This window comes from Penaeus monodon, unplaced genomic scaffold (assembly GCF_015228065.2).
Source record: "Penaeus monodon isolate SGIC_2016 unplaced genomic scaffold, NSTDA_Pmon_1 PmonScaffold_710, whole genome shotgun sequence".
In the NCBI taxonomy this organism is placed as follows: domain Eukaryota; kingdom Metazoa; phylum Arthropoda; class Malacostraca; order Decapoda; family Penaeidae; genus Penaeus; species Penaeus monodon.
In genome coordinates, this window is record NW_023662217.1 from 33023 (window position 1) to 45577 (window position 12555).

Sequence of the window (12555 nt, forward strand, 5' to 3'; positions counted from 1 at the left end):
AAAAGGGGACGGGCGAAGCAGGGGCTTTTTACTGAGGGTCCAAGGGGTCCCTTTCCAGGGGGCGCCATCGATCATGTCCAGCCGCTGTCTCTTTCTTCAATTTCCCCCCGAATCTGAAATTTTGCAAAATTTAATAAAAAATGACAAACTCCACCTTTGAGCGAATATTACCGCCCATCTTGCTGTAAACATGACATATGTCACCCGCTGGTTGTTGAAATACTGAGAACTAGCAAATGTGAGTCATTGTCACGTGTAGTAACTAATCCAAAAGGATTTCCCCAATCCAAGCCTAATGAGTAAGGATAAGCACATTCCCCAACATATCCGATCCATGGGAAAGGTCAAGGGGGACACTCACGGTGCTCGGGAGGGGGGCGGACGAGCTCGTGGAACTTGTCTGCGCCGTCATGGAGGGTGAGAAGGTCGCCGCCAATCGCCTTGCAAAAGGACGAGCTTCTCCCCAGTTGACCTGCGAGGAGACTCACGGTTGGAAAAGAACGCAAGGGCCACTCGTAAAAATGGTAGGAGGATGTACGGATGTATTGCATATCTTTTTAGAAAAAGGGAAAGGATAAAGAGATTGACGGGAATTGGGAAGGCAGGGGAGGGAGAATAAACGGAGAGTGAGAGAGAGGGAGAGGGAGGACAAAGAGAAAGAGATAGATAGAGATAGAGATAGTAGATAGAGAGAGGGGGGGTCATACCCTAACCTTTAAATTACCAAGGAGTACAATTAACGCACCTTTCCAAGGAAAGATGGACAGGCACCGATCGCCCACACGGGTGAGAACTGAGGGCAGTCGGGGTGGCTGAGGGTAGCGTTATCTTTTCAAGGAATTCTTCTCCCAATCCTCGACCTCTTCCAGCTTGAGTGTCTCACTAGGAAGGGGGAGGAAGGGAGCAATGATAGAAAAGAAAGGAAAAAAAAAGAAATATTTTATAATCTACTAAAGAAGACTAGCAAATAGCAAACAGGGGGTTCCAAGGCCTTTTTTCACCGACTTCTTTTGCACTCCCCAGCAGAAATGCTTGTATTAGAGCTACTGAAGATGACTAGCAAACAAGGGATTTAAGGCGAAAATTTCACATAATTCTTATTGCATTTTTTTCACCGACTTCTTTTGTACTCACCAACCGATTCTTCTGACGGCAGGACGATCTCTTCAAGAGGTCGAAGTTTTTCTTCCCTCAACATCGTGGCACGAGAAAGTGTTACGTAATGTGTAAAGATGGCCAAAACCCTGGTCACACGCATATGCATCCTCCCAAAGAAAATCTCCAAGCGACTCCATTTCATTATCCTTACCTGCCACAGACGCTGTCCAGGTCCCCTCACACGGCGGTCGGAGAGCTCGCAGTAGCGGCTGATGGTGACGCAGTTGGTGTCTCCATCCTGCGAACTGACGGAGCCTCGCTCGCAGTACTCATTGCGCCAAGCCTGCAGTGGGGGGTTGGTAGGGAAAAGGGTTAATGTCGGCAGAAAAGATTAGTGTGAGAAGGAAGGTCACATGGACTCTACGAGAGTCTACGGTGTCATTGTTATGTTTGTGATATTTCCTTTTTTGATTTACACGAACAAAATTTTTCAAACAGTAGTTTCTCAAAGGTAAATCAGATGAAGAAGGAAAATAGACAAGTAGTAGTATCCCGTAATCGTTCTAGCAGCTATTGCTCTAACTTACTTTTGCCCTTTAAAAAACTGACAGCGATTCTATTTGGTTTGAAAGGTTCCATAGAGCTGGGGCTTGTAGTTAGTTTCCCCCTTTCCCCTAGAGTGCCACAAAGAGACTCAACAACCCCCCCCGCAGATGGCGCTCTCCTCGTCGGAATAGTCGCCGCAGTCGTTTTTCTCCGTCGCAGATGTAGCGGATCCTCGTGCAACGATCGCTGGTTCCGCAGTGGATCTGCTCGCTCTCGGGGCACGTGGCCGCGACTGAAGGCAGACATCTCTTTGACATGAATCATGACAATAATGACTCCTGGCACTTCATGAGATTTTTAAAACAGTTTTAGGCCATGGATAATCTCCTTTGTTTCCACAAGAGAGAGAGAAAGAACAGAAAAGTGGAGGGAGAGAAAGAGATATCAGAAAGAGAGGCTGGCAGATAAATAAAAAGGAGGATAACGATAGCAATAGGAGAGACAGAGACAGGAAAGTGAGAAAGAAAGGTAGATAAATAGTTATAAATAGAGGGAGATAAAGAGAAAGAGTGAGAGCGAGCGAAAGAAGGATAGATTGAGAAATCGAGAGAAGAGAGAGAGAGGATAGAGGGAGAAGGGAGAGAGAGGAAAGAGGGAGAGAAGAAAAGAAGGGAAGAGAGAAGGGTGAAAATGAGTGAAAGATAAAGAAAAAATGAGTGAAGAGAAAGAGGAGAGAGAGAAAGAGATAAAGAGGGGGAATAGAGTGAGAAAGAGAAAGGCAGAGAGGAAAGAGAGTGGAAGGCTTGAACAACCGACCAGAGAAGAGACACAGCGAGACAACACCAGTGTAGGGTAACTAAAAGACGATGATACAGAACATGGAGAAGATGAAAGAATTAAGGAGACATCGCCAACAAATATGGAAGGAAAAATAAATCGATAAGAGAAGGCGTTTTGGCTGAAGCGTGACCTTTGGAGACTGACCTTGGGAAATGCAGAGGAGAGCTGCTAACAGGACCTTGAGGACCATCATGTTGTCTCCTTGACCTTGTTTAAGAATATATGTTGATAACAATACATATTTAAAAGAATGGAACACAGATTATAAGAAAGACAAGAAAGGGCACATATAGAAATTGAAATATCGCACGTGTCACTAACCAATAAAAATGAATAGAATAAAATAATTAATAATAAAAGAATACCTTCAGTAAAACCCTCCTATACAAAAGTTGCCATGAAAATTGCAAACAATTCAGGTAAACAAATAGAAATGTTGATGTTGGCGTTCAGCAACCGATTTTTACATAAAACCCACTAAATACCAATCAACTTTCTAAAAATCGAATTATAGGAGAGGAAATGTATCAGTACTTACCACACAAAGATTGGAAAGAGTGATTTCGCGCTCGCACAGTTCTGTATTTATAGCATGGTAGCTCCGCCCCCTCGAGTGACCTCCGCCCAATGAAAAGTCATATTCTAGCCAAATCGTAACACCTAATCGAGGAGGCGTATGTATTTTCTGTTTGTGTTTTGCTTTTTTTCTCTCTGTTTCTCTGTCTGTCTATCTGTCTGTGTGTCTGTATCTCTCTCTTTTCTCTGCTGTTAGTCTCTCTCTCTTTATCTCTGTTTCTCTGCCTGTTAGTCTCTCTCTCTCTCTCTAAGTTTTGTGTGTGTGTGTGTGTGTGTGTGTATGTGTTTGGGGTTTCTGTCTGTTTTATCTGTATCTCACTTTCTCTGCCTCTCTGTCTTTCTATCTCTCTATATATACATATATGTGTGTGTACAAAATCACTCTTCCGTGTTGATACAATGGAACCCCACAAAACAAATATATCTAGTTTTTGTATTGTAAGTTTTTCTTCCATGTGTGTGTGTGTGTATCTGTGTGTGTGTGAGCCTGTGTGTGGGTGTTTGAGAGTTTATATAGACATACACAGATGTTACACATTGCACATATGTATAAGTAAATAGATATACTGTATATATACATACATATACCATATATATATGTACACACACACACGTATATATAATATATATATATATATATATATCATATATATATATATATATATATATATATTATATATATATAGTCACACACACACATGCACACACACACACAATATATATGTGTGTGTGTGTATTAAATTCAAATTCAAAACACTCTATTCCATTTATTGCAATGTCTATTCTGTTTATATATATATGATGTTTCCATTATGTAATAAGCTGTTATATACATAGATATTATACAATGCTTGTTTAACAAGATTAAACATAACATTAATATCGTAAGTGACTGAAATATCGTGTTTGGCTTGATGTTTAAATGCTTGATGTCACTGATATTTCGATAGATGTTCTTTTCACTTTTGTTTTAAATGTCTTTTGGTTGGAGACATTTCTAACATATTCTGGTGGTTGGTTCCAGGTCACCAGTCCTTTGATTTGCAAATTTCTTGCTCCGGTTTCTGTATTGGGTCTTTTGATATATAAGGGGTTATTTTGACTTGTATGGACACCTTTTTGTTACTGTATAGGTAATAGCCAGTTTTGGGTAATTTCCTTGTATATTTTTTTTGGATTAGAATACATGTGTTATAGTTGTATTTTCTGTTGTACTTTTAGCCATTTTAGTTTGTGTATATGTGATGTTATGTGGTGATATTTCTTTAGATTTCCTAGGGAACATGTGTTGTGTTTCATGGTAGGGTGCCATGCCAGTATAAACCAATTGGTGATGACGGACTGAAAAGTTTATAATAGGGATAATCATTGTGTTAATCTAAATTGTAGTTTTTATATATACTTTGACTATTTAAACAAATGTAAAACTAGCAAAATAACAGAATTTCTTTTTTTCTGCTTGATATTGATACAATGTTTAAAAGAAAGAGTGGGGTAACTAGTATTTTGATTCATAATATATTTTTAATAATTAACAATTCGGTCTCTGACTCGGAATACTTTACTGAACAGTATAAGGTATAAGGCCGACACACACACATTATATATAAGTTAAACAAGCGTACATGCTTATGAAAACAGATTTCACGAAAAAAGTAAGAATGTTGTTGTAAATTTTAATTGCAGACAGTTAACAATGTATCAGTAGAAACAGTTTGTAACAAAATGTTTTTTTTCTGTTGAGAATACAGTTAGCACTGCAGTCAACAAGAAGGGATCCAGGTTCATGAGTGAGTAAAGACAAAGGAAAAGCACTCATGCATTCTGAGGACACAAAGTGGCTTGGGATCGCCTAAACCTTCCTCGGAACAAGCACACAGACTCTTGAGTTCCAGGCACAGCTCGTCGCTCAAGTAGAAATTCTCGAAGTTGAGGGCGGCGCAGTGGTCTTCGGCGGGAGTGTGGGCGCCTGCTGGTAGTGGTAGCAGGTCCCCTCGTTTGGCCCCCCTAACGGAAGCCGCCTTGCCGCGGTGGGGGGGCTTGAGGTCCCAATGATCTGGTGAGCCGGACCAGAGGGCTACCCATACTGGAGGGGTCACCAGTGAGGGCTTCCTGGTGCACCAAGGCCTATGAGAGGGGATGTGTACCCACCCCTGGTTCATTCCATCTTGGACCAGGGAGAACTCTCCCACGTGTGTTTTGCCGTGCGTGGCATCCCGTATTACCAGAGACAGATCCTGGAGGTTGAGTGATGCTGCACCCTGCGCCCTGCAGCTAGCAACACACCTCCTTGGTCCTTTATTCTGGTTAGACGGGTGGCTTGATCAAGGCCCGGTCAAGTCAATAGGCTGGTCAAATATGGCTAGGGTCAAGCAGGCACTGTTCAGTCGGTAGCGCATAGGTCCCGCGACTGCCATCAGTACTGTAATAGTGGCTGCGTATATTTCCTCATTACCCCTGTGGCTGTTGGGAGATTTTGAGCCCTATAGCTTCCCCTCGTTGGACTCCATGGTGGGTGGGGGGGTGAGGAAATGAAGAATTCTAATTTGTATGAGTACTACAAATTTACAAAGATCTAGCTCTCTCCTGATGACTTACGCAATCCCCCGACCATTCCCTCTGGAACATCACATGTTGTCACTCTGGAGCCTTTCAGCTTCCAAAGGGCAAGAATGGGAATTGTAATGGTTCCCGGGCTCCCAAACCAGGTAACAAGGGAAAAGTCTCCTCAATCCACTAAGGAAATCTTAACCTGGTAAATATGAGAATATTTCATATAGTAAGTACCTAGTAGTGAAGACCATTGATGGTGTATCAATCATGGATCTTGATATTTTTTGAAGTACATAGGAAAATAGTTGAGGTATGTCAACGTGATCCTCGCATCACCCCACAGCGAGATGGTAGCCTGATAGTTAGTTTCGTCACCAGATGAGAGTGACCGTCTAGTGCGATATGCAACATCCCTGGGGCTCAAGTTTCATGTTCTCCTCACAAAACCCTCAATCAGTGTAAGGGAATTGTCTTTTCCAGACCTGATGAGGTATTCTGAAGAGAAACTGTTAGAGGAACTAGAGAATTTTAATGTAGTGGCAGTAAAACGTTTTAAGAAGAAAGTTGACGGTTGGAACAGTCTACACCCAGCTCTCCTTCTAACTTTAATACGTTGGTCCTTCCAGAATCAGTTAAGTTGGCATGGTACCACCTCAAGGTAAAGCCATAGTGCCCAACCCTATGCGGTGCTTCCACTGCCAGGGTTATGGGCATGGAGCCAACTCTTGCCGTTTTAAGGAAAATGGACAACCAAGAATATGTGTAAAGTGTGGTACGACAGGTCATCAAGAAGATGACAACTGTCCAGGTCCAATATGCTGTTACCACTGCAAAGAAGCTCATGAAGCTTCTTCAAAGCAGTGTAAAGGTACAAATTTGAGAAGAAGTATTGATAATAAGGAGCAAGGAGAAAGTTAGTTTTCCAGAGGCAAAGCGACGTGCCCGTGTGCTGTTTGCACAGACAGGTAAATCCTTTGCTTCGGTTCTGGCTCATCCTCCTTCCCACCAACCCTTGCCCTCCAATACTTCTTACACCACACACTCTGCCACTTCTTTCAAACCTCAGTCCCCAATTGCTGAAACTGCCTCTGGTGAATTCCACCAGAAACGGAGTAGGAGTGAGGGGTCTATTGAGGAGACTCCTCCTCCCAAAGTAAGGTCTTTGGAGCCATCAGGTGAGGCTCCAGAGGCCTCAATGGTGACAGCCCCAGCTGCCACCATATCCACAGGGGCCTCCGCTGCTAGGCAGATGCCCCTGAACAAGGCTCGGGTTTGCCCTTTGCCCAGGCAAAGGAATCTTGAGTCTGTTCAAAAAGACTCATTTCAAGGTGGGGTCTTTGGAGCCGTCAGGAAGGGCTCCAGGGGTCTCAACGGTGACAGCTCCAGCTGCCACCACATCCACAGGGGCCTCTGCTGCTAGGCAGAATGCCCCTGAGCAAAGCTCAGGTCCATTCTTTGCCCAGGCAAAGAAATCCTGAGCCTGTCAAAAGGAAGCCTGTGGAAACTAGTTCCATGGGTAAACAACCCCTCAAAAGACTCTCCCAAGATCCTGGAAAGGGACAGCCTAAAGGTGTAGGGCAAACCTTGACCACAGGTGCTGCCAAACACCTTATGAAAAAATAGTTTAAAGAACTGGATACCCTAATCCAATGGAACTGTCAGGGAATTCATGCAAAATGGAAGAACTGCAACATCTGATAGCTTCATATAACCCAGTTTGTGTATGCTTACAAGAGATTATGACCAGGGAAAATCATCCGATTTCCCTGAGGATTCCAAATTCAAGCCCATTATGGACTTTTGACAATGGACCTCATGGAGAGTAGCAGTACTGGTACGTCAGGATATTCCTTTCCAGGCCATCCACCTGCAGACAACACTGCAGGTGAAGGCTGTGAGAATAGGCTTGACACGACCTTACACTGTTGCATCTATCTACCTTCCTCCACATAATCTAAACATTAATGATTTGGAAAATCTACTTGAGCAGTTGCCACATCCATTTCTACTCTTGGGAGATTTCAATGGTCGGCATCACCTCTGGGGAGACACTTTGTGCACCCTCGAGGAAGGGCCTTGAGTCCTTGCTCCTAAGAGTAGATGCAGTTTTATTGAACAGTGACACTCCCACACATTTCCAAATTCAAACTGGGACATTCTCCAATATAGACCTGTCAATTGTCTCACCTGATTCACAGATGAATTTCACTTGGCAGGTTATGGAAGACTTACATGGAAGCGACCATTTTCCAATACTTTTGGAGGAGGTGAATGGTATTCTAGCCAATGGAGTGCAGAGATGGCGACTTGAACATGCGGACTGGAATCTTTTTAGATCAACTGCAGTATTGCATGGATCTGTGAATGATTTCCAGTGTGTTCAAGATGTTGTTAATCACTTCACATCACGAATTCACCTTGCAGCAGAAGCATCCATTCCCAAAAGTAGTGGGCATTACCGTCGACCTCCGGTACCATGGTGGTCTCATGAATGCCAACAAGCTGTCAGAGCAAGAAAAGCTGCATTAAGGCAGTTGAAACGACGCCCCAGTGATGTAACCTTGATCCATTACAAAAAGACCCGAGCCAAGGCCAGGCGAGTGCTAAAGGAGGCTAGACGGACGTCATGGAGACAGTATGTCTCCTTGATTAACTCTGGGACCCCCTTAGCATGGGTATGGGACAAGGTGCGTAAGATCGCTGGAAAGAGCACATCACTGTCACCACCTGCTTTGAAGATTGATGGCATAATCATCACAGATAAAAAAGATGTTGCTATTGAGCTAGCTAAATCCATGGCAGAGATCTCCTCTGGAGCATCTTACACTGCCCGATTCTCCACTCTTCGGGCTGAACAGGAAACACCCAGTGTCGTTCTTCAGTAGGACTGCAGCAGAACTTCCATACAACTTGCCATTTTTGCGCAAGGAGATGGACTCTGCTTTGCAGCTCTGCCATAAGACTGCCCCAGGAAGTGACGATATTCCATACCAAATGATATCTCACTTGCCAGAGAGCTCCCAGAAGTTCTTGTTGGACCTATTCAATAGGATATATAGGGAGGGTACAGTGCCATCCACATGGAAAGAGTCTATAATCATTCCTGTCCCTAAACATGGCAAGGATGCTTCCACACCAGGAAATTACAGACCAATTTCTCTCACCAGCTGCATCTGCAAGGTGATGGAGAAAATGGTAAACTTCAGGTTGACATGGCTGCTAGAAAAGGAAAACATGCTGACTCCATATCAATATGGGTTTAGAAGATTGAGATCGACCACAGATGCACTTGTAAGGATGGAAACTGCTATACAGAATTCCTTCGCACAGCGACGTCACATGTTAGCAGTCTTCTTTGACCTTGAAAAGGCTTATGATACCACTTGGAAGCATAGCATACTCAAGAAGTTGTATGACATTGGTTTAAGAGGAGCATTACCTACCTTCATACAAAACTTCCTTGCTAACAGGAAATTTAAAGTTCGGGTGGGAAACAGTTTCTCTAACCTGGAAGATCAGCTGGAAGGGGTCCCACAAGGGAGTGTCTTAAGTGTGACCCTGTTTGCCATTGCTATAAATGACATTGTAAAGGTTGTTCCAAGTTCTGTCTCATGTAATCTGTATGTGGATGACTTTACACTGTACTGCTCAGGAGGAAGCTTACAGGATGTGCAAGGACACATGCAGGCTGCAGTAAATCAGGTTGTACAGTGGAACAACATATCATGGGTTCAAATTTTCCCCAAGCAAGACCATGCTATGCATTTCCACAACGAGGAAAATTCCATCCTTCCCTCTATTTAGGAGCAACCCACTGCAATTTGTCCAAGAGGTGAAGTACTTGGTCTAATTTTGACTCAGACTTACATGGGTGCCTCACATCAAACAGTTGAAAGTAAAGGCTACAAAAGCACTTAGTATTTGCGGGTTCTTCACATCTATCTTGGGGTGCAGAGCGCACAACGCTTCTGCGGCTTTTTCGAGCGCTTATTCGTAGTAAGCTTGATTATGGATGTGAAGCTTAATCATCTGCAACTCCCACTGTTCTACGGATGTTAGACTCGGTTCATAATGAAGCTCTCAGAATCTGTACTGGGGCTTTCAGGTCTTCACCTGTGGAGTCCCTGTATGTCTTTCATTACACCGAGAATACATGAATCTGATTTACTACACGAGACTACAAAGGATTCCAGGATCTCCTACATCCAAATTGGTTTTTCAAACCCCCTTGAGGATAGCCGATCCTCTGGTAGGAGAATGAGGAATCTTGTGGAAGATCTTAATTTAAATCTCTCTAAGGTTCTGGCTGTTGGAATTCCCCAATTTCCACCTTGGACTAATCAAGTCGAGCTGGATTTGGTCGGAATTGGGAAAGGGGAGAAATCAGAAGCAGAAGTCAAAGAGAAATTTCTTCAGCACATTTCTAAATACCGGGATCAGAGCAATTTAACAGATGGTTCGAATCTGTAAATGGCGTGGGTTTTGCAGCAGTGAGCAGAAGGAAGACTGCATCTGGCAGTTCTTTCTCTAGCAGCCTCGATCTTCACTGCAGAGTTACATGCCATCCTTACAGCAGTTAAGATGACTAGAGATCTTACGAACCATTCTGTTGTGATATATTGTGACTCTCGTAGTGCCTTGCAAGCAATCAAGAGCTTAAACTCATCACATCCAGTAGTGAGGGAGGTTCAAGATTGGCTTGCACTGATGTCAACACGTAAAAAGATAACTCTATGTTGGGTGCCAGCGCATGTTGGTATCAGTGGGAATGAGCGAGCTGATCAGAAGGCCAAGGCAGCTGCTGCTCAGCCTTGTGATGCTCGTTTTCCTCTCCCACACACCGACCTGAAACCCAGCATCAGAAGTTGTCTTCGTGATAAATGGAGGGAAAAATGGAGGCATACCTCCAGAAACAAAACTGCGAGACATTAGAGATGACCTTGGCAGTTGGGCAACTAGCATCCATCCAACCGAAAAGTGGAAATGTATAACAAGACTAAGAATTGGGCACACAAGACTGACTCATGGGCCAATGATGGCTAAAAATGAAGCACTTTGTGAAGGATGCCAAGAGCCATTAACGATCGCACATGTAGTGGAAAGATGTGCAACATTCTCAGACCAAAGACGTATGTACTTGTCTCCCCCATATACACTGAAAAATGTATTGGGGGAAGATTGTGACATAGAGGGTCTTATTGATTTCCTTAGGGAGACTAATATTTTCAATAAAATATAATTATGCATAATGTTTATGCAATCATTTTATGCACTTAGAGCATAATATTTATGTTTTGATTTTAATCTATTTTATTGTTATTTGTAAGATATTTATTGATATTTTTTAAAGTTTTAAACATTTTAATATTTCTAGTTAACAAGTATTCGCCGCTAATGACCTTAGCTGTTAACGCGGCAGATAATTTAAATAATCAATCAATCAATCCCCTCGTTGGCCACGCGCGTTGAGTTGTGATTGAGTGAGTAAGTGCGAGGCTCGCAGTCGCTGGTAGACCTGGAGGAACGGGGGAGGAGAGGGCATATTATCCAGTGTGATGGTCTTTCTGTAATGCTTTTGGTTACGACCCTGAAGGGCAATTTGCATTACTTTTATGCTGTGTTCTTACTTTTTAGTAGTGGAAGTGAGGAATCAGTGGGGCGTTAGAGGGGAGACATAATTTTAGTCACTTTCCTTAGCTTTATCCAAAAACCCTGCGCTGTATTATGCACTCTATATCTATTTACAAGACGGGAAAAAGATTGCGTGCTCTGCCAAAGGCAAGATGGCTCAAACCTTCCTTGGAGGAGAGGAGAGAATGCAACTTTGGAATGAGATGAGAGGCTCGTAAAACTTATAAATGATTACCTATACGAGATGCAGCTGCTGTACAAAGGGGACTGAGTGGTTAGTTACTTTCCTGTCAGAAAAAAGGTGGGAACGGGTCGCAACTCTCATGTTTAGATAGTCGTGGGCCTCTGGCTGCTTGATGGCATCGCCTTTGTCACCCAAAGTTACTTGGTGAGTTTTCCCGGGTGCTCCTTGTAAGGGTCCTGTCCACAGTCTCATCACATACATCACGCACCATGGCTGCATAAGACTCTGCAACATGCAGCTCGAAGGTCCACCAGTTGATAAGTGTCTCTCTGCAGCCTTCTACACCTCTTTGCATACAACATACGCAGGACGCGGCCATGTCTTATGTCAAGCTGCTTCCTCTGCAGGTGAGGGAGGGAGAGAGGGAGGGGTAGGAAGGAATGGAGGGAGTGAGGAGTAGGAGAAGGGAGGGAGGAGTAGGAGGGGGATAGTGGGAAGAAAAGATAGGGGGGGATGAAAGAGGAAAGGAGGTGGAGGGAGGGTTAGAGAAAGGTAAGGCAGAAAGGTAGAAGTGGAGCGAGGGAGGGAAGAAGGAATAGGGGAGAGTGAGGGGTAGGGGGAAGGAGGGAGAGGGGGGAGGGAAGGAAGGAAGGATATAAGGAAAGGGGAAAATAGATAATACAAAGAGGGATGTTTTGTGTATGAGCGAGATTAGGAGGGGAATGCAGGTATGTAGAAGGTATGTAACAGTTTCTGTATTAAAATATTGCTTCTTGAAGTTATTTTTGATAGAACGATTCAAGGAATTATATATATGTATTTATATACATATGTATGTATGAATGCGTTTCACACACACTCCACACAACACACATATATAATATAAACACACAACACTCGCTATACATATATATACATATATATACATATATATATATATATATATATTAATATATATTATATATATATTATATATAATGCATAACAAGCATACTTATGGAAAGAGGGTTTCAAAGAAAAAAGTAAAATATTTATATATTTTTTTATTTGCAGACAGTTAACAAAAGGATCAGTAGAAAACAGTTGTAACATTTTTTTTCAATTCAGAATACAGTAATGGATTAAAG

The 12555-nt window shown here is 43.0% G+C and overlaps 1 pseudogene; it reads right to left on the reverse strand.

The window, feature by feature from the left end:
• Positions 1 to 96: 96 nt before the first annotated feature.
• On the reverse strand, positions 97 to 2677 carry LOC119571601 (annotated as a pseudogene).
• Between the last annotated feature and the right edge of the window lie 9878 nt (positions 2678 to 12555).